Below are 14514 nucleotides of genomic sequence, written 5' to 3'. Positions count from 1 at the left end.
CTGCTTCCCGTTTTTCAGTTTTGGATGGCATACTGGGACTTGCCAAGAGAAAGCTGGCTAAAATGTAATCTGACCAGGAGAGAGAGCTTGTTTGTAATATAGGGGGAAAAACTGATGGTAAATTCAGGAGGTTCTTTATCTCACTTTTTGTTCCCCGAGTTTTCCTCAAATTTTAGATATTAGCAAAATGTAATTTTTAGCTCAGTTATTTTTCTCCAGACTTTGCTATAGCTATCCATACCTTTTAGTATGACCATGCACTGCTTCCCTTTTCTCTTTAGGTTCACTTCAGTGCAATAGTTTTGATAAGTAACCCCTTTATCCAGCAAACAAACAAAAGTAGCTCATTGACTTCAGTGGGACTTTTCATAGGCTTACAGATAAGAACAAGTTTTACTGCTTTTCAGAAACAGTGTCAAAAGCTGTAAAATTTCCTTTTGGCTAATAGGTAAAGACTTTCTACCCTTCTGCAATTTTGTTGTGACTGCTGAAATCAAGAGAGAGTTGTGATGAGTATTGCTCTCTCTTCTTAGAATTACATATCTGGAAAATGTAGCAGATGGTTTTCAGGGAACACCTCTCAACTCAGACTGTCAGTTATGTCTGAGGGACCAAAAGAGTCCAAGTAAACCTCAGGTGCATTACTTGCCTGAATGGTGTAGTGGTGAAATGCATATATGAGTAGGTCAGTTGAAATATATCTGTTCTGGGGAAATATTTTTTCTGCTGACAGTTTTTTAAGCAATATTTTCTGTTACAAATATTGCATCTGCACATTTTTTCATGAGAAGTGTTTTATTATAAAACTTAAATGTAAGTAAGAATTTAATAAAGATTGTAACACTTAAATTTAGCTGACATAAGCAAGAGGACAGGGCCTATGCCCTGAAATTAGGAGACTTGGCTTCAATTACCAACTCTGTCCTTTATCTGTTTCTTGTGTGAATTTGGGCAAATAACTTTTCCAGTCTCTGTCTCATTTTCCTTTCCCACGGTTTATTTGTTTTACTGGTTCGTACTGTGAGTGCTTCAGATATGGGACTTTCTCCAATTTTCAACATATATATATATATTGCCTAGCAAAATTGTGTTCCAGTATCAATGGAAGCCTGTTGGTGCTACCTTAATATTAATAAAGATGATCTTATAATTCAAGATAATTGTATCAAGGATTAACTCTTCATTACATTTTGTAGGTTAGAGAAATAATTCTACAGATGTGAAATTCTAAGATTTTTTTTCCTTTTAATTTCTATGCTACTTTTCAAAATGACAAACAGTTACTATATGTGACAGCTATTAATAACAGATTCCACTGAGACTCCCACAGTTGGAGCTATCAAGGTGGTGTCTCTGAGTGACCAAGTTACTATCTGAAATTGATGAGGGCAGCAAGTGCTGATACTGCAAGCCTAAGCCCTGGGAGTCCTGTTGCTGCTTCCAGCTGGGTAGTAGCAAAGGCAACAAAACAAGTATACAGCAGCTCTTAGTGAGATCTGCTAAGTTTTAGACTGACTTATGAGGGTTCTTTGAAAGTCACTGCTTTCCTAATTTTAAATTCCAGGAAGGAAATTTAGCTGCCATGTTGCAGCAAGATTCCCTGAAAGATATCCAGACTCTCTTATTTTATCTGAAAAAGAGATACCTGTCAGGGGAGTAACATGACACAAATACACTGAGAAATGATGCATTCCATGAGTTTGACTAATTTAGATGTGTTTGTGAGAAACAGAAGGAAAAGAAAAAAGCAACTGATAATCTGGGTAACTTTTGTCACTGCTAACAGTGATTGCTAAATCAAAGACAGACTTAAGAATTCCATATCCGTTCAGTTAAGAGAGAAGATTTAGCACAATGACATAAATCTGCCAAATAGCCAGGCTAGAACTACATTAGTAACAAATATTTATTTACATTATGGAATAAAAAATAGCCTCTTATCCTTCAGTGCCAACAAGCATTTTTCTGCTCTTGATAGGGAGATAGAAGATTAAAAATCCATTGGCTAAGAGTAATTCGCATGCTTCAAGTTGTATATATTGCAAAACCATCATCCCGATCAACAACCAAAGTGTTATGAAAGGCTTAAGTTTGGGCAACCTTGAACCAGGAGCAAAACTTGGGAGCAAAGAGAGCTCCCAAGTCCTTTTCCTGTGGTTGTCATAGGTAGCCCAAACATGACCCCAACAGCAGTCTTTGGGACCACTGTGAGCCAAAAAGGTGCAAGCTGGACAAATGCTTGCTGCACAGACATTCAAGCAATGGCTTCATCCAAATTATCCTTGCAACCAGAAATTTTGGAGACCGTACAGAGGCATCTTAACTGGCCCCAAATAAACTAACATCCAGCAGGGCTTATTAGCATCACTGCAGTGCTCCATGAATATTACTGTACTTCTTCAGGATGCAAGCAAGTATGGCAGCACAGTGTTGCACCTGACTTACAGCACGGGCTCGGGTTAGGCAGAGATCCCTGTGTCATGTTTTACTGTGTAACGTAGACACCCCTGACTGCTCTGGTGTACCAGCCTCAGCTGTCTGTATCTTCCCTTCTGGCATGAGCTGGCAGTACCTTTCACAGCAGAGCTGGCATAACAAAATGTGCCCCTCCTTTGGTGACTTCAATTCATAGCCTAGGGCCACTTTACTCTGTTAAATACTTTATATGGAATATGGTATGGAAGAGCTGAGGCATGGATTAAACGTTTCTTTCTACATCTCCCAAAAGGATGGTGTCCTGTAACAGACAACACAGCAGACAGAAGGCTAGCAACACCAAGGCTGAATAGAACTGCCATCAGAGTGTGCTGTATGTTGTCTTGCTCTTGCAGGTCCTCTTGCATGAGGACTGTGGCCTATATTTTTATATTGGTTATGCATATCAGACAAACAGGACTTGTCTTAAGTTTTCTAGTAATAGTTGCTTTCTCTACTAAAAATTTAGGACATGTCTTATAAATTATTATCCTTTACTCTTTCTAATTCTGTGATATGAGAAAGTGTCAGTATCTCTTTCACTCACACATATGTTCATGCACACCTCTGCAAAACAAGGAATATGATCGATAGCGATATCAGTCAACCTACTGTGGTATCTGGGAACTCTCAAGCCTTTCATCAGGGCATGCAATAGTTTTGTCATATGATACTACCTTTAAAAATAAAATTAAAAAATGATTAATTCCTATATAACTGAGGCATGTACATACACATACATGCATATACATATAAAGGTATATGTATAAATAATATGTATCCTCTGTATGGAGAAAGGAGGCTGCTGGCACCAGTCAGCTCCATTGTCTATATGCTACTTGCCCTAATCAGGTAATTCCATCAATTTCAGAAGGACTGACATAAGAACAGTCTTAAAAGGATTTAGTTTTTACATTAAGTTCCACACACACCAAATCAGGACAGTGTTATATAGCCTCCCCTTCTATTAGAAAAAAAGTATATCAAACAGAGGTAGGTATTTAGTAGGTTTCTCACCCAAACATTGAGTTTGTCTTACATTCCTCATTTGGGAGGTCAGATGAAAAGCTCAGGCAATCTGAAGGTCCATTACCTCTATATAATACAATACACTGCTGTATATAGCTATCCAATTTTACTGTCAGTAAGTTTTTAAGTACTATGCCTGTGCAACTGGCCACTCAGGGTTTTCAGAGGTTCCGTACCTTCAATGTCATGCTTCTCAAATCTTCATGAAGTTTGTCATTTTCTCCTGTAAGTCTCTTGCATTCTTCCTCCTTTAACTCCAGGTGATTTTTCAGTTTTTCAATCTCAGAAAGCAATAAGAAATTTAAATAAATAATGTGATAAACATACAACTAGCAAATAGAAAAAAAAAATCTATCACCAAGGGAAAGCACAGAGGGCAAAAGGCAGCCAGTTTCTATGTAAAGTGGTAGTGGTTTCTGCAACCCTTTATTAATCACTTACAGCAATTCCCAGAACTGTCATGTGAGAAAAATTCCTTTAATAATTTCTCAGGATAAGAATTTGCTTGTACAGTACTAGCTTCTGAGAAACCTCAGTGTACTATAAGTAATATCATTCATACTACCAGAAAATGTAGGTGTTTTTATTTATGTACATCCAAAGAGTGTATCATTAATCAAACATTGTGAGAGAAATAAATACTTTGTGACTGAAGCTATATGGCACCCAGATATCCATCACAAGTATTTCTATGGTTTTTGTTTGTTTCAGTCAGGTGTAGTCTCTTCACCTGGCTCTGAAGCTCATTGTTTTGCTTGTGATATTTATCTAATTCTGGTCTGTGCAAATCAGACAGTTTTGTACCATTCCCATGTTTCTGATGGCCAGCTCCTGAAGCTTGTAGATAAATGTGCCATTAATAAAAACAGAATCAAATTCTGTATCTGTCATTAAGCTTTCCTCTCTTCCTGAAAATACAATTTTTCTTATTCTAGGATGTAATCAGCATACTTTATACTTACAATATACTTAAATACTTCAGTATACTAATGCTAATATCTAAACCATTCAGTCCACTGAAGTCTAACTTGGTTTGGAAGGATTTCATTTTGACTTGCTTCCTAAGATCAGGATTTTTTGATTTTTTCATTTGTCAGTCCAGTGTTACGCTAATAAAATTTCTTTTAGTATTGTTACACTGGTTTAGAACTGAGGACTCCAAAAGTACAACAGGCCCTTATTTAATATGCTTAACTTTGACTAAAAATTCTATCTTTCATTTAAAATGGAAAAATCACTGAATCATGTAGCTCAATTTTTTTTGTGTGTGTGTGAAGTAGAAAAGTAGTGAGGTAAATTCCCATTACATTCCCTTTCTTCATGATGCTCACACAGTATGATAATAATATATTCATTATAATTCTAGCTTTGGGAATTCTGCTAGTTTTGGTTTGTCCCATAAGTTTATAACCATAACTAGCACCACTGAAGAAGTGACTAGGCTGAGGATTAAGGGCTTGCCATTGCTTCCCTGATGATCCCCTTTTTTTTGGTGGGCCTAACGTCAGTTTAGCATAGCCATGAATTCTGGCTCTACAGAATTACACTGAAATTCTAGTGACATGGGAACCATGATATAGCTTGGCTCATCACTCTCTGAGATAGCATGGAAACTACTAGTGTTAAAAAGTGATCCTGTCCTCATCTGTGTGAAGCAGCATTTCACATTGCTCACTCCTGATTTGCCCACCGTGCTTCACTGGTTAGAGAGGCAACCAGGATGAACACTGAAGAGAACTATCGCTAGCCTTTCTTACCAAAGAGAAGGGTACTGTACTGTGAGATCAGGAAAGCATGAAGTTGGAGAGAGTCCTAACTTCTGAAGAGGTTTCCAACTGGATCTAAGTGTTTGTTTTGCTTGGAAGACACTAATGAAAAGATAACCCAACAGACCTATCCTAACTCAATCTTCTTTAAGTAGAATATTGAATCTTTTTTAAATAATAGAATTACTGTATGTAAAAAATAAATAGTATGTGCAACGTTTTTATAGTTTGCATTTAAATTTAATCTGAGAGTCAAATTGTTTTTCTGTTTCTTGGTGGTACCACAGAAATGATTCATCATATCCATTTATGTTTATTTACTATTCCTTGTATATTGGTTAGAACCTAGCTGGAGATGCCAGAGAGGCATCTCCATCAAGATTACATCTCCATCAAGATTACAAATTAAATCCATAATGCTTCTGAATGTAAATCAAATAAATTGGCAGATATGAGAGAATTTGCTTGTATTAGAGCCTAGGTACCAGACTTGCCTTTTACAAAACTGGGACTCATATCTTGGAAGAGTTCAGGAATGACAATGAATTTGATGGTGTAGTCCTATGTAGTTAACTGGCACAGTTCAGAACTGCGGACATTTTTTTTCTGGAGAGGCTCAGGGTGTACCCAGACATGGATGTTGTCATTCGTGGAAAGTTCTGAAATGAAAGTCTGCAAACTTATCTCCCCACAGTTCCACAAGAGATTCCATATTTTGCTCTCACCTCAGAAATAAAAATGGGACAAATGTGCAGTGGTAATTTTTTGTTTTTGCTAGAGTTCCAAGATCCCTGATGAATACTTTACTTCTGTTGACTGTACTACATTACAGTCAGCAAAGATGTCTGGGTGCTGTGAAGAAAACAGGTCCCATTCTTAACACCAGCATCTCTATACAGTTCATCTTTTCCATCAAGTATATTATAATAATCATAATAATAATAATAATAATAATAATAATAATAATGGTGATGTGGATGAGGCATAAGCCTATGAAGTAGAAGAAGGAGAAAGTGAGGACTTTTCTGTACTAGGGAAGTTACCTGGCTAATGAGATAGCTAAGTGCTGCCAGCAGTGTCTAACCACTCTGTAGTACTTCAGTGCAACCATACCATCCTGCTTTGTTTATGTAATATGGTGCAGTGAAACACACATACATTTTATTGACTGTGTGTACTCAAGCATTCCTCCAAAAGGAGCTTGAATAGCTGTCTAGCTAGGAGCTAGAAGCCAGTACTCACTAAGCTGAGGATGCCTGCACCTCTTGTATTATGTATTTAATACTACCACGTTTCTGCACTCCAGGGCCCTAATCAGCTTCCAGACTCCATTTTACAAGCTCTGTATGAACACAGAATAACAAGGAGCAAGAGGAAAGGGAGCACAGTACATAGTAATGTCTGCATGAACAATGCTTAGAACACTCAAAGAACCTCCAACCTCTAATTTCTATCATTGTGAATAATGGTGAACTTACCTCAGTAACTTGGTCTTGGAAAGATTTCATTTCATTAATTAATTGTCTTGTGATTGCTACGCTTTTCATGTACTTCTGTAACTAAACATTTACGGTGATAAAACTTATGAGACTCAACTGTAATTTATATATGCTATGATTGTCTTATAAAAACTATTAATTGTAATGGCAGAGTTTAAGAACAGACTGTCAATGATAAACCCTGAGCTGGAAATAGTGCTTTATATATTGTATGTGGAACCTCTTTCTAATATGTATTTTATAACATTCTTTTTGCTGCAGAATCACAGCTGTCAGATGTAACCAGCTGTTTGGATCTTTGTATCATGGCCTTTAGCCTGTACATTCAGTTACCTTCAACTAGCTTAGGCTTTTCTTCATTTAATTTTATCCAATTGGTCCAAGAGATGAGCCTAAGAGGAGGTAAGGGACCTCAAAACGCCTGGCATGCTAGGGGAAGATAAAGCCTGTGGAGTAAAGGAGCTGTAGGTTCAGTCCACGTAATTTCTCTCTCTTCCCTCTTTGGCTGGCAGTTACCCTTTTGGATACTACCAGAGAAGAATCTTTCAGGGGAGCTGTAATATTATCATTGTATTCAACCTCAACACCACAGACCCATTTCATCCCTTCTTCTGCGAAGACTGGACACAAATCTATTCTTCACCTTTTTGTTCATTTTGTTTTTTTGCATCTATTTTCCCTCCGCCCTTTCTTTTTTCAGACAAAATATGAAGTCCATTTAGGGGACATTTTATTACAGTCATGGAGTACGGCAGGTAAAATTCTATTTAAGGATATCAACGGTTTCAGCTGTGATACCATCCCTCTTAGAGCCATGATTATATCAACACAAGGGCATAACATAACACTCCAAACAAGAAAGTTCTAAAAGCCTATAATAAGGCAGTATGTGGTATGCACATATTAAGCTGAGTTCCCAAGGTCAGTCAGCCAGTCAGGCCATGCAACATTAACAGAGAACAATATGACCGCAGTTAAAACCCTAGGAGGACAAAAGATCTATAGACGCAGACATTATTCCTTCTGCAGTTCCTTAGCTAGCCATGGAGCTCAGACTCTTTAGCACAATATTCCTGTCAACAAAATACCTTCAAGTGCCTCCTTAAAGACTGGTATGCACTTTATGATGCTGCACACAAAATGCTGTACATCTGCAGGCATACACTCCTTACCCATATTCATTAGAATCACTGACAGCATTTCTTGAATTTGTTCTTGGTTACTATGTTACTGAGTAAACAGTGTAAATAATTTGGCTTGTTTTGGCTTACACTATAATGGAAAACTTCAGGCTTATCTGTTGATTGATTTAATAGAAAGATGTAATACCTCATGTCATAGGTGAAGGGTGGCTTTTTGCTGAGTCATTTCCAGAGTCTGACCTAGAAATCTGGTAACTAAATCTCAGCAGCCATTAGAATGATAGAAAACTAATATGATATTATGTGTAATGCACTTTACTAGACATAAAATCAAATAATCAATCATTTAAAGTGTAGGCTTCTTTCACTGGGAAGCACATGGAAAGTGTGATGGAAACACTGTGAATCAGCTACAGCTTTGATAATCAGTCCTGAAAGAGGGTCACTGAGAGCTGTATGCTCTTGGCCTACAGAACCTTTCTTTATCAGCTGCACAGACCCATTTGTACATTCCTCAAGCATTCAGGAAGATCTACCTTTTTCTCCAAGGTTTTCTTTTTAAGGGAAAGGTTCTTCACTTCTTCTTGCAGTTGAACAATTGCTTCATTCTTCCTGTTATGTTCAACGACAGAAAGATTATCTGCGTCCTGGTGAGTAACAATAGGAAAAAAAAAAGTTTGAACAAAGACCCCAAATTTAGCAAAGAGTTCATCACTGCCTTTCCTTGGACTTAACTGAAGGATAACTCTGGTGTCTTGACCAAACCCAGCTATGACAAATGGCAGAGATAAGTATTAGGAGAAACTGGAACACTACAGCTGCCTGAAGATCCCGAGCACATAGGCCACATGGTACACTCCACAGGTAATTCCTGTTGTATGTATATGTCAGAGATCTGCTTTTTGAGTATTAAAATACAGAATATATTATGTAACCTAACATAGTGTGTTTCCTGAAAACATCAAAGCCTCTGTTAAGGTGTACTTAGAAATGTTAGTAAAGGAAAAGAATTTAAGAGCAGGCCTGTGCCATTTGTGATGTACTGTTTCAGAACTCCCCCCTTTAACCACTCCAAGTGAAAAGAAAAATTGTATTCTAAGCCTAGACTCTGTAGAATAGATTAAAAAAATATAACTAGTAAGAGAACAGGTACTCATAATTCGGAATGAAGTAACTGAACTGAACTGAAGAGACAATGAACTTCTAGCCATTCCACTTTATGCTATGGGAAATGAACAAAGCAGATCACCAAATCACAGAATAGTCAGGGTTGGACAGGACCTCTGGAGATCATTTGGTCCGTCTGTCCCCCAAGACCACCCCCCGGCCCCTGGTCACTCAGGGTCAGCTAGAGCAGGTTGCCAAGGACCGTGTCCAGTCAGGTTTTGTAACTCTCCAAGGGTGGAGACTCCAGGACATCTCTGGGCAATGTGTTCCAGTATTAAACCACTCTAACAGTAAATAAGTGTTTTCTTGTGTTCAAGTGGAATCTGGTCAAGTGGAGATCTGTTTCCTTTGTTGGATAGCTTTGTGTGCTGTTATCAGTACATTCAAATTTGAACAGTACATTCTGAGTCTGAGCACCATTTTCTTTCTCTGCTCAATAAAGGAGCAAACTTCTTGCAACAAGGAAAAAAGTTTCCTTCAACTATAACAATTGAGTACATAACCCTTGATTACCATCCAGTTTTGCAACTGAACCCAGCAATGCTGGGTTTCATTCCATTTTTCATGTTGTTATTATGTAATGGCTCTGTATTTGTCACAGAGAATTTATCTAAAAATTTAGCATATCAAATCAAGTACAAGCCTAATAAATGAAGTGGTAAAATAACATATCTAACCTTTATCATAGACACCACAAGTGTGATCAAACATTCTGAAACAATGGTACAACTGAGGGGGAAAAAAACATAATTCCACTGCTCTTTGGCTTTTAGAAGTTATTTTTCTTTTAAAATAGTGGGCTAAAATTAGTCTAATTTCAGTTTTGAAATATTCCTCCTGTTAATCTCTGTCTCTTCTTCCTTGGGTCTTGCCAGCCATGAGATGAGTTCAGTTTGAATGCAGTTTCTGTGATCTGAAGAATGGAGGGGAAGGAGGATGATCTATTAATATTAGCACGTGGAGAGGATGCTGACTTTTTAGAAGCTGAGATCTTTCAGAAGGATTAGTTGCTGTTCATTTAATACTGTACTCCACTAACTGTAACCATTACTCCAATTTTGCATCCTCTATCTTTACACTTGATTGACCCTGATGCATCTAAGGAAGGTGAGGATGATGATGCTAACACTATTCAGAAAGGGGCAGCAATAACGCTCACACTAAAATACATATGTTGAGTGTTCAGTTTCACAGATAATGAGTTTGATGAATAGAGAAGTGCCTTCTGAATGATATCAGCTGCTGAAAGGCCAGCATCCTCCAGCTGACAATGATCTCGTTACCTCTTTCTAAACAAAAAATGGGAGGACAACAGTTAGCACGATAGTAAAGATCAGTGACAGAACTCTGACATGATGGATAGAAAAGTGACAGGTAGCAAGATGCTGCAGTATCCTTCTCATATTCCAAGTGGATTCTTCAATGGCCTCTGAGAAAAGTGAGGCCAGCATGCAGACTGTAAGTCAGTTAGAAGGTCAACTGTGAGATACAAATCCACTGGCCAATAAATCAGGTCTGGTACTCAAAGAACTACCTGTAACAACATTTTTTTTGTAAGGAGTATCAGAAAGATTGACATAAACCAGTACTGTGATTTATAGGTATCCTCCCTGACCCTGCTGGAAAGCTGCAGTGAGGAACACAGTGCCCACACAGACTTTTGTGGCTTATTTTCACATCCTCCTTGCAGGATTTGCAGCAATGGAAGAAAGTCTGTTTCATGCTGCTGTATCTAGCCAAGGGCTGACCTATTTTTAATGCTCTGATTTCACAGGCTGTCTACTAGCGAGAAACTCCTGTGATATGTTTCATTGTGGCTGGGATCTTCAGGACACATCATAAAACTTCACAGAATCAGGGGAAGATGATTTTACTATACAAAATCCTTTAAAAAGCTGGTTTTACACATGCTCACAAACACCCAGACATATGTGTCCAAGTAATCTGGCCTGGATCAGCTGTGTGCAACATAGAGAACAATGGATGCCAGCTGTTGAGTCCTCACTGCACCTCTCAGGTTCCTCTTCATTGGCAATGACCAACTAGTTTTTAGACAGATTTCCTATATCCTTAGGAGTCATTAGTTGTTATAGGATTGTCCTTTGCTCAGAATCTTGCATAATTCAGCCTCCATACATCTTAGGCCAGATAGCTGCCCATTGTTTTAATTTGTTCGGGATATATGTTTGAAATATGTATCTGTTACAGTTTGTATTCCTGCTGGGCTATAAGGTTCCTGAGTGCCTCCATTAGCCCTAACTGCCCTGAAGAGACACACCTGGTATCCACACACACTCCCCTGTCCCCACTGGCCTAGGAGTTCCATTTGAGCTCAGTCCCGTGTCCTCAGTTCTTGCCTGAACTATGTTGCAGGTAGACTTGACTCTGGTCCTGTTTCCTGCTGTTCCTGACCTGTTGACTGGACTTGACTTGTTACTGTGCATTTGATAATCATAGGGACTACTGGCAGAACCTGTTGCTGTTGCCACCCCTGCTGTGCTTGCCTTACTTGGATACTGTGAGTCTGTGCGTTGGTGAGGCAGTGCCTGTGCTGGGGTCACTGTCAGCTTCTAGCTCATCTTCCCTTGTGCATCAGCCCTGCTCTTGCTGTTCCCTGACAGTTAGCTTGGGTCTCCTTGAGCTCTGAGCTGAGCACTGTGGGGCCTAGTCCCTAGGCTGTGCAGGACCTTGCCCCGCAGTTCGATGACAGCTCCTGGTTAAGTGCTGGATCCTGGCAGAAGCCTGTGGCCAGCCTACAGAGGCATGTCACAGCCCTGCTGGCTTCTGCATCCTAAGTGGCCTCTGCCTCCAGGGTCCTGAACCCTTTAATAGGGAATGGGTGAAGGTATGGGGGTTTATTAATCAGATGTGGTTAATTATTACTGTCTATTCAACAGGTATTAGCAGCTCAGTGGTAATAACCTGCTGGCTCTCAGGAGCTTCATATTCTACCTGGATGCCAGTAACAAGTAGAATACTGCAGGCATCTATCTTGGGACCTGTCCAGTCTAATATTTTTATGAATGATTTGGAGGAGGCAATGGAATGCCTGTTTACAGGGTTCACAGATGTCCCCAAATTGGGAGGGGGAACAGGGAACCAGTCAATATGCTTGATGGCAGGGCTACCATCCAGAGAGAGCTAGGCAGGCTGCAGAAATGGGCCAAGGGGAACCTCATGAAATTCAGTCAAATGCAGAGCCCTCCACCTGGGAAGGAAGAGCAAACCCAGCAACAGTACAGGCTGGGGACTAGCTGTGGAGCAGCTCTGGTGAGAAGGACTTGGTGGGGGGAATCCCAGAAGATGGCAAACTAACCATGAAGCAGCAGTGTGCCCTGGCAGCAGGGAAGGCCAAGAGCATTCTCGGGTGTATTAACAGCAGCACAGCCAGCAGATCAAGAGGAGTGATTATCCCATCTACTCTGTGTATGTTAGACTGCATCTAGAGTACTGCATCTAGTCTTGACCGCTTATCAATGTGTTCTTCATTTATCAGTATGGGCCATTCTTTTAACCCTTTCTTCTAACTTTTTTCGTCTAGTATTTATACACAGACATTTCCATTCAGATTTCATTCACATCAACATTAATATTTCTGTTAAATCTCTTAAACTACTGGCTCATTTAAGGTGTGACACAAAGGTCAATGATATTAGCAGATGAAACATCCAAAACATGTTATCTAATTCTTAAAAGATCACTGAGACTAGCTCCAGAGACTGCTAATAACGATGCTATAACTGCAATAAATCTGGGCGTACTGAAACTGTCTTCAGGAAAGTGGGATGAGACCACCACTTTTTTTTTTTCCTTCCTCTCTAAACTGGCCTCTTGATGGTCACTAAATGGTAGCAGATTTTGCTCACTACAAATATGAACCAGATCTTTTTGAATGTAGGGCTTTTTTTCTTTTTTTCTTCCCCCTCCTTTGTCATTCTGAGAAAAGGATCTGAATATGAGCTGACAGGCGGGAAAAACAAATATTTGATACCCCCTCATTTTAAATTCTCGCCCTTCTTCACATGGAAAGAAAACACGGCTTTTTAGAAGAAGCAATCCAAAATGAATTCCAATAGATTTACCCATGTAACACAGTAGAAGAAGCATGGCTGACTAAAATCAGACAAAGCTGGAAGGAAATTTGTGTTTTAAGCTCTTGGTTTCAAAGTATATCTAAAGACTCCTGTATTTTAAATTCTTGAGAGAATACAGCAAGAGTAAATGCCAGGTGCTGACATATGAACTGATCTGAAATCGGCATCTAGGATCTCTGTAGACAGTTTCTGAAATAACTATTTTGTATTACCTGACACATAATATGTCCATCTGCCAGAGCCAGAATATTGCAAACTTTAGATAACATCTGAGATACTCTCTGCACATTAAAGGTGCTAAGGCAGTCTTTTCCACTCTTCAGGTTTTTCTGAGGTAAATCAGAAAGAACTGATGATGCCACATCCTAAATGGGAATATCAAAATTTACCTGATTTGAGGAGATCTGCAACTTCTCAACTGAAAATAAAAGTAACATATAGAACTAATGTTACTAAAGAGAAGATATGCAATATAAGATTCCCACTCAATTTCAGTCACCATTTGGTAAATTAAACCCGGTGAACTGAAGGTGAGTGCACAGAGTATTCCCAGTTTTCATCCTGGTGTGCTTCTTTCTCAGATTCTGACAGAGCTCTCCCATCTAGCCATTAAGGTTAGCCTCCCATTTACTACCATTCTTCTCAAAGCCAGGATCATACCTTCTTTTGTATTTAGAAATCACCTGGCCTAATACAAGTGTTACTATTTCCATGAGTTGGTGGGATTTTCTGCTTTTAGTGAATGTGAAGCATATACTATTCTCTTACTCCTAGATAAGGCTCTAGATTTATGAGGACACCTTGCTGGTCTTTTGAACACAAAAAATAACAATGATCCAAGGATTCTACTTTCCAACCTCCCTCCTCAGTAAATGCACACCATTATGTATATACAGCCTTTTCCCTTTCCCTGCTAAGAGGGCTTGGTACCATCAAGCTAGAAGCAGCATAAGCTAATGGAGAAAGAGCCAGCTATACAGAAAGCATAACTAGACACTTCCACAGAATTGAGGAAGGAGGTAAGATGCCAACCTGCTAAACCCACTGGAACAATTTGGGACATATTTACTTTTATATTCCACTCCTTTCATTCCTTTTCCCCTTGAAGAAGCTGAAAAAATGATGTTACTGTAACTTTTTATTCCCTCATTTACCTCAAATAATAAACTGCAAAGAGTGTGATCACCACCTGAAATTGGGTGATTGTATAAACTTTTTTGTATATGACAAATTTCCACACACCAGACTCTAGTCTGGTAAAGAACTTAACATAAGGAGTAGTATCTTAACTTTAATGTACTTAAAGGCAAATGCAAGGTTCAGTACTTTCCTAGCTCTCAAC

Source organism: Dromaius novaehollandiae, chromosome 2 (genome assembly GCF_036370855.1).
Source record: "Dromaius novaehollandiae isolate bDroNov1 chromosome 2, bDroNov1.hap1, whole genome shotgun sequence".
NCBI lineage: Eukaryota > Metazoa > Chordata > Aves > Casuariiformes > Dromaiidae > Dromaius > Dromaius novaehollandiae.
This window is presented reverse-complemented; position numbering follows the sequence as displayed.